Source organism: Vulpes vulpes, chromosome 13 (assembly GCF_048418805.1).
Source record: "Vulpes vulpes isolate BD-2025 chromosome 13, VulVul3, whole genome shotgun sequence".
In the NCBI taxonomy this organism is placed as follows: Eukaryota; Metazoa; Chordata; class Mammalia; order Carnivora; family Canidae; genus Vulpes; species Vulpes vulpes.
The window spans coordinates 8,723,559-8,739,068 of NC_132792.1; the positions used below are offsets into that span (position 1 = coordinate 8,723,559).

The 15,510-nt window shown below is 44.3% G+C and overlaps 1 long non-coding RNA gene across 1 annotated transcript; it reads left to right on the top strand.

Moving 5' to 3' along the window:
• The first annotated feature begins 3,398 nt into the window (after window positions 1-3,398).
• LOC140595042 (uncharacterized) lies at window positions 3,399-13,555 on the top strand. Its single transcript, XR_011996439.1, has 3 exons — window positions 3,399-3,475; window positions 4,402-4,463; window positions 13,473-13,555. It is a non-coding gene; the product is annotated as an uncharacterized lncRNA (long non-coding RNA).
• Window positions 13,556-15,510: the final 1,955 nt, after the last annotated feature.

Below are 15,510 nucleotides of genomic sequence, written 5' to 3' on the forward strand. Positions count from 1 at the left end.
CCTTTCAGATGAGGACTCCTGAAGCTTTAACTTCAGCTTCGCGGCTGTCCACTTCCGTCCCCATCACTGTGGAAGAGTGCACCTCTTGGATTCTTGGGACAGTACCTTCATCTATGTACTTTGCGTCTGTGGCTGATCGTACATTAGCATTTGGAGGAACTCCATTAGCATAGTCTGAGTAAGCGTTCTTGCTTAACTGCATCATATTTAATCCTGGACTATAATAATATTGCCAGGAAGTTGCCTTTCAGTGAAAGGGATTCGTAATCCACCAGACAACTGTTTGGGGACTGTTTCCTGGACTCTGACATAATTCATTGCAAAACTCAAGAAGTTGGATTATTGTCCAAATGGAAACTTGTTTGTAATTTCATGTCCTAATACCTCCTGACTTATGCAACCCCTGTTTAGAGGGTTGGGTTTCTTTATTGTAGATTCAGCCAAGATGGATCTAAATCTTCTATCACAGTTTTCTATAGCTTGGGCAACTCGTGAGGATTTTAAGTACAAAACTTTGCTTTTGCAAAAACTTTGTTTTCTAAGAGTGTTGTGTAGGATGTTACTATCATGACTACTATTCTTGTGTTTTCTTCCCTTTCAACTTCTGGTTGGCAACCAAGTGATGTAACCTGTTTAATGAAAACATTTATGTAGTTGGCGTCACTGTGGCTGGTGTGCTGACCATGGCTGACCAAGTCCTCCACGACTGCAGTCTTTGGGCTGTGAGAGAACTTGATGCCAGACTGGCTCTCAAGCTCTTTGCTCTGCATGCCCACATCACTTGCCAGTCCTGTGTCTCCCTGCAAGTGAGAATCAGCTCCTCCTTAATCCAGGGTTCCTGAGGTTGTTGAGTGGCCCTTCCAGACCACGCATGCTCAAGTGGGAGCTACAGGCACATCCATCATCACTCTGTTTCCTCCATGGTAGTCCAAAGTGGAGATGGCACAAAGCTCAGGTCCCTGTCATCCTCGTTGCTCCTTTTGTGTCCACCCATGCTGTGGGGACGGACATTTCTGTGGTAGGGCTCAATTCCCTGGTTCTTTCTTGATCTTCCTAGATCCAGTGTTACTACTCATTTGCCAGGTGGTATCAAAAGTGGCTTTCGGACAACAGCCAGGAGTCACGTCCTCAAAACGGTCATCAAATGACTTGTTGACTAAAATGTTAGAGGCTGTGGTTATGTTTATAACATTCTCAGGCAGTGACATCTAGGTCACACCTACTGCCTGGATCTTGGAGATGGTAAGACTGCTATGTTCCTGTGAGTGAGGGACGGGCCAGGTTTTCTTATTTCAATGCATATTCTCTTTTCATTGCTCTGAAATACCTCCTGCTGTTCAAAAAGACATCAGCAGTAAGTGCTGTGGATATCTGGATTAGGGGGAGACTTACTAGCTGGTGAGAATAGGGAAGACTTTCCTAGTGGGCAGAGTGAGATTATGCCAGCTGGTCACAGAAGGCAGGTCAAGGGCTTTTGGTTTCTGGTCATTCGCTAGTTAGGTTAAAGCCCAGGGATCCCCCAACCTGTCATACCCAAATGATATGAGCCTGCTTCTTTGAAATCCCCTGCAGCTGACGGAGCTCCCATTTCTGCTCATAATTTCACAAATCCCCATATGGCAAAGCCAAATATAACGGTGTTTCTTTTTCTTTTTATTGTAACCTAGTTGACACACAATGTTACATTAGTTTCAGGTGTATCTATTACTGTGTTCAGATTGTAGTGGAATTAATGTGGGAGGTGGGAAATGGCTTCTTTATTATTTTGATGATAGTCCCGAGGGGGAGCCAGAAACTATATTACCTCATATACTTTGATCTTTGTGCAATTTTAGATGTCTTAATACATCTCTAATTTTTTTTTCCCAAATGCCAATTTTTATGGAGAGTCATTTGACTGTGTTGAGGGAGTGAGGGAGGAGAAGGGCGAAGTAGTGCTCTGGTTGCCTCCTTCCAGGCTCAGTGGGATTGGATCTCAGCGGAGCCCCATGTCCTCAGATTCATCCCCATTGAGCCCCTCACAAAGTGCAGCAGACCTCAAGCAAGTCCCATCCCTCATTCTTCCCTCCACCCCGAAAACCTTTGGTCTCCCACACCAGGAATCTGGTTACTCGTGAGGCTGGTACTCTTTGCTATTCTTAGGTAAAAGAAATAAAGGTACACTTGTTTGTTCACTGAATTATTTCAGTATTTAAAGGAAAGAAAAGCTGTCACTTGAATTATTTATGCCTTGAGACATACCCCAAGAGCTATATTCAACCTTAAAAGTCTGTGCAAACAGAGGTTTATTTGTTTGGGAGGCATCCGGGGCCACCTCGCTCCCCACTTTAAGCCCTCTCAGGACAGCTCGTTGTTGATGGAATTCCCATTTCCCGGGTTCTTAGTGATATTGAGACTGTTTTTAGAGCCTTTTAGTCCTTCCTATTTTCCTGGCAGCCAGTTCTGCTCCATCTAGCCTACTTTTTTGATGGGGTTGTTTTAAACAAGAGAGAGGGTGGGGCTCTGTTCAGGAAAACAGGAGGAGGGGGCAGAGAGTAGGTAGAGAAGGAGAGAGGAGAGGAGAGAGGAGGATCTGAGCAGATCTAATGCTCAGGCTTTTCTTTGGGCCCTGGCCTCCTCCTTCTTCTAGGGCTGTGTTCCTGCTGTTGTCCTCACTTGCTCTCCTGCAGGGCTGTCTCCATCCTCCCAGGGTGACTTACCTAAACCAGTACTGGTCCCAGCTCATCCTGCCTGCAGATTCTTTAAAAAAAATTTTTTTAAAGATTTATTTATTTTACGGAGAAGGACAGAGAGAGAAAGAAGGGGCAGAGGGAGAGAGGGGGCAGAGAGAGAGGGGGAGAGAAGCAGGCTCTCCACTGAGCACAGGGCCCATCGAAAGGCTTGACACGGGACTCGATCTCACCACCCTGAGATCAAGACCTGGGTCCAAATCAAGATTCAGTGGCTTAATCCACTGAGCCATCCAGGGGCCCCCTGCCTGCAGATTCTTAAACCCAAAGTGCAGAGCATCCTCTGCCTGGAGCTTGGTCCCCTCCCAGCCTCTGAAGACAAGATTCAGCAGATGATGGCAGCTGCATCTCACTTTGCATGGAATGGGAGATGCATTAAATGACTACTGAGCCATTGACCATGATGTCAGATCATTTTTACAGGACTGCTCTGAGTCTCACTCACCACCCATCCTTTCACAGCCTTGGCACCTGTCCCAAGTATAAGGAGGAGGACTGGAACTCAGCCTGTCTCATTGTACTATGCTGGGGGCCTAGACTTACCTTCACCACGTGACCAACGGGGAAGGTGAGCAGAACTCATCTCCTTCTCTCCAAGGTCCCCATCTCTGTTGAACAAAGTAGACACTTCTCCCAACACTTCTGCCTTTTCACGAAAATGCTGGCATGGGGCATTTTCACCCCACTTAACACTCCTTATGGGGCAGAAGATCTTACAGAAGGTGAAGCCTCGAGGGCAAGATCAGGTCAGTGGTCGCAGAGAGCTGAAACATGGGGAAGATGCCAGTGGATTTCATGAGCAAATTTATGCATGGGGTCAGGGCGGGCGGGGGGGGGGGGGAGCTCGGCCAGGTGCCAGTCATCACAATGTAATGCTCTTGTCCATTTTGTGTGTGGAAACTGCACCTGGCAAGGTGCTGAGAACCAGCAGCTCTGGAGTAAATAAAATTGAGTTTTCTCTTTGGTCGGGAAGCAGACGAACAAGAATGTACAAGTAAGAAAATGACATTACTCTTGACGGATGCTTACTTCTCCCCAAGTAACTGTACTTTCTGTGTGTCTTAACTCCTCTATCTGCAAAATAGAAGCAATTGTTCTCATGTTTATGAACCGCATCAGGTTTGGCAAAGACAGATGGGGAATATGTATGAGAAAGAGTCTTAGATTCTTAGGAAGGAAGGCAGCTTGTACTCCAAGGTATTTATGTTATTAATTTTATTCAAAAATTAAGAATGGATTAGGGAGGCCACAAAGGCATTTTATTGCTCTAAGCTGCCAGAAAGTTCCAGCTGAACGGACTCATCCAAGGTTTTCTTCAAATGAGCAGGATTAAGCCATTATTTTTGTCAATCTGGATGGTTTCTTCGCCCTGCACAATTTTAAAACCTCATTGTGATTCATTTTGATTCTCAAAACTTTAGCTGAGCATGTTTTAGTAGCGAGGCCAACTAGCCTCATAATTTTCTAAGGATTCTATTAGACCTGTTTATAAAGGATGCAGAAAACAGGAGCGGAGGCTAATTCGGTTGGGATTTGATGCTTATGACAGGCAGGAAGGTCAAAGGTTTGCCTCCTTTAGCAAACAAACTCTTCCCCCAAAATAAGAATATTATAATCTGAAGCCTTGTTTGTTCTAAACATATATTAATATAACTCTCTTGTTCATTTTCAGTGTTGCTTATGGAAAAGAGCATGGATAGTAAGTCAGCAGCATGTCAGCTTCTTATGAACCAGGTATTTCAACTTCCACAGGTTGCTTTACCCCTCAAGTTCAGGTTCTGCATTTGTGAAATGGAATTATTAGTTCGACTTCTATTAGGTTTTCATGGAGTGTGGCAGAAACTCTTAAGCGCCTTCCTAATATTTATTGTCTCCCCCCCAAACCCTTTTCTTTTCTGAGTAAGAGACTTGCTCTTTTGCAGCAGCTAGTCCCTCCCACTTTCACAAGGTCCTCATAGTAAAGTTGGTAAATGGGACCTAAGTAGAGTTATGCTGTGGATCTCTGGAGTAGTTTTTGGTTTCCTGAAAAAAGGGAGGCAGAAAGAACTGGTGCATCTTTTCTGCTTCCTTCTACTCTGAATGCAGAAGTGTTGCCTGGAGCTATGGCAGCCGTTTTGCAAGCATGAGAGCTAAAGAAGGCAGAGCAGAAGACAGCCCACTAGAGGCTCCAAATACCACCAAGAGTAAAAGCCAAACCAGAAGTTTCTGACTTAGGAAATGGGAGAAATATAAATACCATTGGTATAAGCCCCTCTTAGTTGGCTTAATCATGTACCTGAATGTATTCCTGACTGATAAAGAGAGTAAACAATTTAACAGTCATAACTTCCATAGCATGAAGTTTTTCATACTGTGGAAATTTATTAAGTGTGCTTTCAGTAAGATAGGGTTGGGTTCCTCCTCCTCCTCCTCCTTCTCCTTTCTTCTCCTTTCTTCTCCTTTCTTCTCCTTTCTTCCCCTTCCCCTTCCCCTCCTCCTCCTCCTCCTCCTCCTCCTCCTCCTCCTCCTCCTCCTCCTTCTTCTTCTTCTTCTTCTTCTTCTTCTTCTTCTTCTTCTTCTTCTTCTTCTTCTTCTTCTTCCCCCCTGAGGCAAGGAAGGGGTAGAGGGAGAGGGAAAAAGGTAATCTTTTTTAAAAATTTAAATATTTTGGGCAGGCCAGAAACCAGGTGGCTCAGCAGTTTAGCGCTGCCTTTGGCCCAGGGCGTGATCCTGGAGACCCGGATCGAGTCTCATGTCAGGCTCCCTGCATGGAGCCTGCTTCTCCCTCTGCCTGTGTCTCTACCTCTCTCTCTCTGTGTCTCTCATGAATAAATAAATAAAATATTTTAAAAATTTTAAATATTTTATTTAAATTCAATTTGCCAACATATAGTATAACATTCAGTGCCCATCTCATCACATGCCCTCCTTGATGCTTGTCACCCAGTCACCCCATCCTCCCCTCATCCCTTTCTGCAACCCTTTGTTTGTTTCCCAGAGTTAGGAGTCTCTCATGGTTTGTCTCCCTCTCTAATTTTCCCCCCAATCAGTTTCCCTCCTTATCCTTATAATTCCTTTCACTATTTCTTATATTACACATATGAGTGAAGCCATATGATGATTGTCCTTCTCCAATTGACTTACTTCACTCACCCTCAAGTTCCATCCACGTTGAAGCAAATGGTGGGTATTTGTCATTTCTGATGGCTGAGTAATATTCCATTGTATATATAGACCACATCTTCTTTATCCATTCATCTATCGAAGGACATCATGGCTCCTTCCACAGTTTGGCTATTGTGGATATTGCTGCTGTGAACATTGGGGTGCAGGTGGGACAGAGGCCATTTTAAAGAGGCTCCACGCCCAGCAAGAAACCTGAGGCAGGGCTCGATTTCATGACTCTGAGATCATGACTTGAGCAGAAATCAATAGTTGGATGCTTAACTGACTATATCACCCAGGCACCTCCTCCTTCTTTTTATTTAGCTTAACAAATTTTAAACCTCAGTGATGTGCTGGGTACTTTGTAAAACTCTCCAGAGTTTCTCATACAAAAATGAATGATACTGAGCCTTTGCCCTTGAGGTAGTCAGAAGCTCAATGGGAAGACAACTAACTATAACTCAGGGCAGGAGGCACCTGAGTGGCTTTGTCAGTTAAGTGTCCGACTCTTGATTTGGCTCAGGTCATGATCTCAGGGTTGTGGGATCAAGCCCCACATTGGGCTCTCTGCTCAGTGAGGAGTATCCTTCTCTCCCTTTCCCCTGCCCTTCTCTTTCAGGAATACCCACTCCCCCTAAAGAACTCCCAAAACTATAATTTAGGGCAATGAGTATTGTTGTGGAAAAATGCACATCATACTTTAGGACATGGAGTAGAACACTAAGTGTCAAAAAATGCAAGACAAACACAATGGAAAAGAAATGTCTTCCATCTGAGGAGTTTGCGGCCACTGGAAACCCCGCCCAGAGAGGTGGCTGGAGCTGCCTTTTTCATGGCATTGAGAGGCACAAGAATTTGAACCTAAGTCTCTGAAATACACAGTAACAATAATAATGGTGAGCACTTAAGGGTCATGTCCTTGGTGTTTGGCGCTCAGCAAGTATTATCTCATTTAACACCCACAATAATTCTCTGAGCTAAGAACTGTTGTTACCTCCCATTTTACAGATGAAGAAATTGAGACTCAGTGAGGTTAGGTGATTTGCCCCAAGCACATAAGTGGTATAAAAGTGGAGCTAGGGGCAGACCGGGTGACTCAGCGTTTTAGCGCCACCTTCAGCTCGGGGCCTGATCCTGGGGACCCATATAGAGTCCCACATTGGGCTCCCTGCATGGAGCCTACTTCTTCCTCTGCCTGTGTCTCTGCCTCTCTCTCTCTCTCTGAGTGTCTTTCATGAATAAATAAATAGAATCTTTTTAAAAAGTTTTAAAAGTGGAGCTAGGATTGGAACCGTGTAGCTCTGGCTCTATGCTCTGCACGTGGCACCATGGAGAAATCTGTCCCATTACATGCCTTGGCAGTGTCTATGATACTAATCCTGGGGTATACTTATGATCTCATCTTTGATATTATGACTCTTTGTAAAGGGCCACTTTCTGATCTGATGTCTGCAACCCCTACCTGCACAAGGTCTATTAAGTGAAGGCTAATAACATATTTGTTCTCTAACTTGTTCTAATCTGGTCTGTTTGTTTTAATGTCTTTAAGACACTGATCACCTCAAGGACAGCTGGAATCCCAGGGGTGCTAGGGTTGAGGGCCAATTTGGAAGAGGGTAAGTCTTCCAGAGTTTTATTGTTGGGTGGTTTGGGGGGGGCAGTTTGAATCAGAGAAGATTTTATGAAAGAGATGGCATTTGAGCTTCATTTAATTGGATTGGTTCCTATTAGTATTTCCTCGGGCTAGGCACCCAATCTAGCATGATGACTTAAGGCCTGGCTTTGAAAAGCTACTTCAAGTATTGTGAATTCATATGGGATGAGCTGGTTGAGTCTGGAGAATGAATCATACCGGAAATCCTTTAGAGAACTGGGGAATTGTAAAGGGGAGCTGAGGATGTAGAGTTCTAGGACCTCCATCAAAAGTGTGTCCTCATCTACAGGGCTTTTTGTACAATGAATTTCGACTCGGTGTGCATGCATAGCACGTTGTTCATAAGAGACTCCAGATGCCGTGTTCACTGAAGCTCATCAAGAAGCACATGAATTAGGTAGGGATGGCCAAGTGTATTGTGTTGTTGGGGAAAGGGGGGCTCAGAGAAGTGAAATGACTTGCTCCTGGTCTCCTGGCATAATGGCCTGAGATGGAGTGTGTGAACTTCAAGTCCAGTATCTGCTCCAGGATACTGTGATGCTTTCCTGTCCAGAGCACAGGAATCAGGACCCAATCTTGTGTCTTGAGGCAGAGGTACATGGATTCCCTTCAGCCCTTACCCCATTAAGCTGGCCTCTGTGAGAAACCAGAAGACATGAGAATGATGAGCCAGGTTTAATCATTTCCAAGACCCAAGGAAGCTGGTGAGGAGGAGCAGGGAATAAGGTCTGAGAAGTGAGGGAGCTTGCAAGGAAAGCCAGTGGGACCCACCAGCGCTGGTGGTGAACTCTGTCCCAGGGCAGAAGCATCTTCTGTGGTGTGCAGACTTTGGTACCAGGTAATTCTGAGCTCATGTTTGTTTGTCATCTACTAGTGGAATCCCAGGCATATTGCATACCTTAGAGGGAACATAGTGAGCAAGACAAGTTGCCTCCTCGGGACAAAGTTGGGGTGCACTTGCAGTCTAGTGGGAGGGAGAGACAGACAGATGAACAGGTACCCACAGTCCAGTGTGAGTGGGAGGCATGCAGGATGCTAAAGTTGTCTGTGGGAGGGAAATTCACCCAGAAGTGAAAGTCTTAAAATCAGGAAAGTCTTCTTGAGAGAAGCTACACCCAAAGTGAGATCTCATGTGGAGCTAGCCAGGAGAAGAGCAGAGGTGAGGGAGGCAGGAGGAAGTAGAGGATTTGCAGAGGCCAGCCATGTTCCCTTTCAACACGGATATTTCTCCTGTCCCTTCCTCCTTTGTTCCCCTCTCTCTCCCTGCACCTGCTGCCAGAATTTCTTCAGTGTAAGGGACATAGTCCCTCCACTCCCTCAAGTAGCACTGTATCTGAGCATCCCTAGATTTGAGAAAGTTCTTCCCTTTTATTCCTGAGGACATTAGACATACCAAGACCACAGCATTATCTTCTGCCATTGTACATTCTGCAGGCATACCAAAGTGATTGATGAGGTAGGACTTAAATAATATTAATTCCTATTTTTAGAAACCACAGAGTCTGACATTGAAGGTTTGTCTTCTACTTCTTCTAGTGGTAGAAGCGATGCCTTACTACAGAATGACTTTCCTGTGCTTGGAGAAGAATCGCTGGATGAGTTTCTTTTTAATGACAATGACATGTAGCCCTAAAGTTAAATGAGATCTCTTGATGGCTTAGGCTACCCCTCTCTATCCACTTGATCTGAAAAGCTCTGAATTTTTGGGGATGAGGTGGCAACTTTGCACTGGAGCTGAGTGGCCTTCCGGTGGAAAGGCCACTTGTATCTGAAGTATTTCTTTTTGAGAGTTGGCCAGCAGATCTTAATTTGATGGCTAGAGATAATGTCCAGTGAGTCCTGCCTACAAGGACATCACCAAGGAGAAAGGGAAGTTGGTTCAGTGACCTGGGCGTAACACTGAGCCCAAAAATGATTGTTTCACGGGGGACAGCTGGTCCTGGCACAATGTGTGGCTGGAATTGGATGTCAGTGATCTGCTGGTTAATGGTGAACAACTGACTCTTGCTAAAAGGTATGCATATATCAGTGTTCATAAGTTTATGATTATTTTCACTGACAGAGAAGATGCACAGCACACATTTTACAAATAATAATATGACAGACAATACTCATTATTTTAAATTCTATGCAGCCAGTTGACTCTCAGAGAATGTTTTGGGTTGGTTTTGGCTAAGCTATTTTTTTTAAGATTTTATTTATTTATTCATGAGAGACACACACAGAGAGAGAGAGAGAGAGTGAGGGACAGGCTCCATTCAGGGAGCCCGATGCGGACCTCGATTCCAGTACTCCAGGATCACACCCTGGGCCGAAGGCAAGCGCCAAACTGCTAAGCCACCCAGGGATCCCCTTGGCTAAGCTCTTGAATCTGTAATTTATGAATGAGTGTAGTTCTCCATGTGAATACTCACATATATTTTTACTTATGCTAATGAGAAAGATGAAAGAAGAATAACTAAATCAAAGACAAGAGTGTTTCTTCACTAATGATAGTTTTTGAATCCTGGAAGAATGTTTCCTCCATTTTTTTGGAAATGGTGACAGACATGACACACATTAAAATTTTAATTTATATAGTATTTTGTTTTTTGCCTTCCTCAGTCTAGAAATCAACAAAACAATGAATCAAGGCCTGATTAATAGTACCTGCTGATTTCTATGGTATAAATGCTCCCATGGTGGCTGATTCAGGATACCAGTGTGAGGTCCTTGAATGCAGGATTCTGAAGAGATGTTCAGTAGTATGCCAGTGTACAGCGTTTCCATTCTACAAATGCAATAGTCACAAATAACTTTAAAAGATGTATAGACAAGAGTGAAACAGAGTAAAATGATTGGAAAGTAATACATGTTGAATATTGATCACCTTTGACTTAGAATAATAGATTGAATAACGTATTCTCTCATTTAATGTTTAATAATGTCTGTGTTTAACAATGGGCTTGAAAATTCCTGACTATCCACCCAACTGTTCTCACAAGTCAATGTAGCTGGCTGTAGCACACTGCTGCCTGAAGCCCCTCCTGGTCAGACTGCCCTGGCACAATAGCTGTGATTTTTAATAACAGCCAAGCAGAAGAAAACAAAACAAAACAACAACAACAACAAAACAAACAAACAAACAAACAAGGAGCTACATCAGACTGCCCTGGCACAATAGCTGTGATTTTTAATAACAGCCAAGCAGAAGAAAACAAAACAAGACAAAACAACAACAACAACAACAAAAAAAAACAAAACAAATGAGGAGCTACAACCTGCAGACCTGTGTGTTTTCAGTAGGATGGACTATTTTTCCCAGTCCGCACAAAAAGTACTACATCCCGAGACCTGCCTCAGTTCAGTGCAGGCCATCCCACCTAACATTCTTTGTATGATATACATCATTTATGCACTTTGTAAAAACCTCTAGGCTGAGAATGCGTTCATACAAACACCAGTGTTTGAAGGGCAGGAGGCTAGGTTGGCCTGTGTTGGAGAGGCAAGACCACACCTAAGGCTTCCTGTTGGTGGACAGAGCATCTCTGCCCTTAGTACACATCCTTTGGGAGGTGCCACCCCACCAGCCCATCCTTTCCCTCCAGAGGCAAGGATAGCTTCTAACTTGGAAATCACCTGTCCACAGCAAGGCCAGTGGCAGCGACAGAAGCAAAGGCAACAGAAATTTTGGTCCTCTTAGTTCATTTGGAAGTAGACTGGTTCATATTTAACGAATAAGACTTGAGATTCCTGAACACTTCAGGGGACAGGAGGTGTCTTCATTTCTTTGGGTTGCCATAACAAGTTACCCAAAATTGAGTGCATAAGCAATAGAAGTGTATTGCCTCACAGTTCTGGAGACCAGAAGTCCCAAATCAAGGTGCCAGCAGAGTTGCTTCCTTCTGAGTGCTGGGAGGGAAGGATCTATTCCAGGCCTATCTCCCAGCTTCTGGCAGCAAGACTGATTTTCATGTGCCATGCTGTCAGCACATGTCTGTCCCCAAAGTTCCCCTTCATATAAGGACACCAGTCATACTGGATTAGGGCCCATCCTGATGACCTCATTGTACATAATGACCTCTGCAAAGCTCTATCTCCAAAAAGCATCACATTTGGAGGTCCTGAGGGTTATGATTTCAACATAAGAACTTTTAGGGTTCACAATTCAATTGACAACAGGAAGCAATCCCAAGAAACAGAATGGTATTTCCACTAATCTGGTCATGAGGGCGAGTGAGTGATAAATTTGAAGATTCCAGTTGAGGTGTCATTTCTGCCATGAGCCTCCTCTGACTCTCTCCATTTCCAACACTAGCTTGAGCCTTGTCCTGTGGGGTCCCATGCTTCCTGCACCATCATTTGTCATTTTGTACTAGCATCTCTTGACACATCTGTACTTGTTGTTGGATGGTAAGTTCTATGAGAGCAGGAAGTCTTGCTATTTACTATCCTAAACGTGGTGCTTCGAATAGAGTAGTTCTCCAAAAATGCACGTCGAACACATGGAATAATTTTTTTATCCTTGTAACAGACCTTGTTGATGCCTATCCCTTATTCCTTCAACACTTACCAGTTCTAACTGCCAGCTTTCGCTGATTCTTGCCTGGGGACTCTTTCTGGCCACCTGGTCAGGGCAGGCTTGAGGTGCCAAGACATGGCAACCTCTGGGTGTCCCACAGGCTGATGGGGCTAGTGGGTGGCCTAAGTCTGAGGCATGAGTATGTTGTACGGCAACATGATCTGAGGGATTCAGTTTCAGTTGCCTACAATGACAATTCATTGGACAAGGTACCTTTGACTTGCTTCCTTCTCATCCTTGTATCTGCTATTTCCTTCCTCTGGGTGCAATATCTGTGAAGTGCTCAAAAGACGTATCAATATATTCCACAAAGTTCTCCAGAGAGGAACAACGTTACCCCAGGAAGATTATGGGCAATGCTCCTCCCCAATTTCCTCTCTATTCAACACAAGCAGGTGCATGTGTCTCTGATGTAAAACTGAGTATTGGGTTTCTGATGGAATTTAATTGAACAGAATATTCCACTACTGAGAAATTTGAACACACCTCCATTTTTGAAGAGAAGCTGAGGCTCTAGGAAGAGGAAAGGATTTTTTTCTGGTGTTACTCAGCTTTTTAATGGCAGGGCCGAGAATAGAAATCAGCTGCCACTGGAAACTCCTTCAGGGCAGAGAGGTCTTATTATGCATGAGTGCCGTGCATCTGTTGTTTTGTCCACTAAAATAAGTCTCCTTTCCACTGGAAAAGTGCAATACAGGTGAGTTCTGTCATCCGATGTCACCTCCGGCTATTGAGTGGGGGGCTAGCATGAGCGGTGCAACACCTTGCACAGGTGTTCAACATGAGCATATGACTCAAGTCAGTTCAATGAGATGTAATCTTGAATCCCTTAGGGGAGTTGCACCATACATGAACTGTAAGTATGAAGACCTAGAATCATTGGGAATTTCAAAAGAAAATCCTACTGAGAATAGAATCCAAACAGAGGATGGTGGAGCAGAGAAATATAGCAAGTGAGACAGTTTGATGACATTGCTTTGGCCCCTGGATCCAGCCATGCCTGAAGACATTACAACTCTTCAGTTTGTTACATGAACCAACAAATGTATTTGCTTCCCTTAATCTCATCTGAATTGTGTTTCTCTTACTTTTGGCCCCGGGAGAACTAATTCATGCATTATGCCTCCTCTCCATGTGGGAACCCTTGAGGATTTGGTTGAGGAGCTCAGACTTTGTGGAAACTCAGCATTCAGTGATGCACTGTATATCATTGTATCTCCATAGCCAAGTCTGTGACCTATCATTTTGTAGGTCCTAATTACATATTTGATGTTTGGGTGCCCAAATGTCTTCTTTTTGTTAAATTCAGGCGCACCTTGCTTTTTCATGTGTAGTGAGCAATCTAGTTTCTGGATCTAATCATTCTATTCTCTCTTTTGCCTAGAACCTAAGGAAGTCACTTAAATTTTTTTCAAAGGCCTCCGGGGATGCCCAACCTGGTCTCAGGTCAAACATGTCCAGTACGTCGTTCATGGGTAACACACTCCTTCTGATCTATAGTGAATTCATCAGTTATGATGCCCCCATTTGCTTCTACCTGAAGTTTTCTTTTACTTCCCCAGGAACCTTCTGGAGCAGACAGGGATTATTTTTGGCTCAGACCCATCTTGTCAAGCTCACTGCCATCTCTAATTCACAGGCTGGCACATGTGGGGGGGGGGGGGGGAGCTACTGAAGCCTCATGCCCAGTGGGCAGCTATTCTGGGTTGTTTGTGCTTGACATTCATGAGGGCTTCCTGGCTGACTCACTCCCCAGTTGAGCCCCTATTGTGCTGGGCTGGGAAGGGGGGGTGGTTCAGCAGTCTGTTCTTATGCCCCTAATCAAAGAGCAGCATCCCCAGATCTTGCAGTCAGCCATGCAGCCTGGACTGGGAAGCAATTGTGGACTGCTAAATTTAACCACAGCCACTTTAGGAAATGAGATGCTAGGAGATTTTGAGAATGGAAACCGGGGATATACTTCGTTTTTCTCTCTTATTTTTCTTCTGATGTTTGAATAAATTGAGTTAAATTCTGGTTGAACTATTCCTTATTAGCTGTGTGATCTTAGGAGAGTGACTTTACTACTCTGAGCCCCAGCCCCCTACCCTCTCCATCAAATGGTGATAATAAAATCCAATGGGTAGGGTTGCATTAAAGATAAGGATTAGAAGTAATTCACTTTTTTAAAAAATGTTTTATTTATTTATTCATGAGAGACACACAGAGAGAGAGGCAGAGGCAGAGGGAGAAGCAGGCTCCCTGTGGGAAACCTGATGTGGGACTTGATCCCAGGACCCAGGGATCATGACCTGAGCTGAAGGCAGATGCTCAACCACTGAGCCACCCAGACATCCCAGAAGTAATTAACTTGCTTAAAGGCTATGATATAGTCTCTGGCATCTTGTTGATAACCATGTCATTCTAGATTCCCACTAAATTTTCTGTACCCACACAGGGGTCTGTGACCTATTAGGGACTCATTAAGGGCCAGAGGAAAAAAACAAACAAAAGAAGGAAAGAAAGAATTTATGTTGACATCACAGCCCTTGTCATTTTTTTTTCCTGCCCTCCTTGAACCCTTTAGGTGGGTAGATGATCCACATAAATCATATGGAGAGCATTGAAAGACCTGTGAACTTTTACTATGTTGTTGCTTAATTTTCTCTATATTTATACATTGTCTCCTTGAAGGGCTCTAACTCCTTTACCGCAAAGAACACAGCCCTGGTCTTAAACTTTGTTCCTCATAGGGCTCAGTTTTTTTCTCTGGAACAGCAATGTTGAGGTTTCTTGAAGTCTCTTTGAACCGCGGCATTCTTTGATTCTACAATGTCATTTATTCTGGCCTCCCTTACAGCCCATGACATCCCCCCTTACACACAGTAATTACTCAGTAAATATGTGCTGAATTATTAACATGGAGAGGTGAGGCCTCAGGTACGGGAGTGATTCTTTGGTTTTGGCTTGGGAGAAAGGAGGCGGCAACGAGGTCACTGAGTTTCGAAATGTATTACAGCTAATGTCTAGAAATCTCAGCTGAGGGAATTGGAAACTGGGGCATTTAGAGGTGGTGGAACTGGAGTGAGCTTTGAAAAAATCAGGAAATGGCTTTCCCAAGGGGGCACCTGACTTTTACTCTGCTGTCTTCTCAGTCAATTCTGCAAAAGAATCTGCACTGGGGTTTACTAGTCCTGTTGGCTGGCTTTTGCTGGGAGGGATTGGATGGGGGGAGAGAGGCAAAGTGAGTTAAATTTAGCAAGCGAGCTGGCATGGGGCCCCAGGCAGAGACTGCAGGCAGCAACTACTTACTTAGCCTACCCTGGGGATAGGAATACAATTTTCCTGAAGAGAGAGGATACGGGAAGGGGGAAATGTGATGTGCTGTGACAGATGTGCCAGCTTCCTCCTTTCACTCCTTCTCTTAATTGAGATCTGCAGAT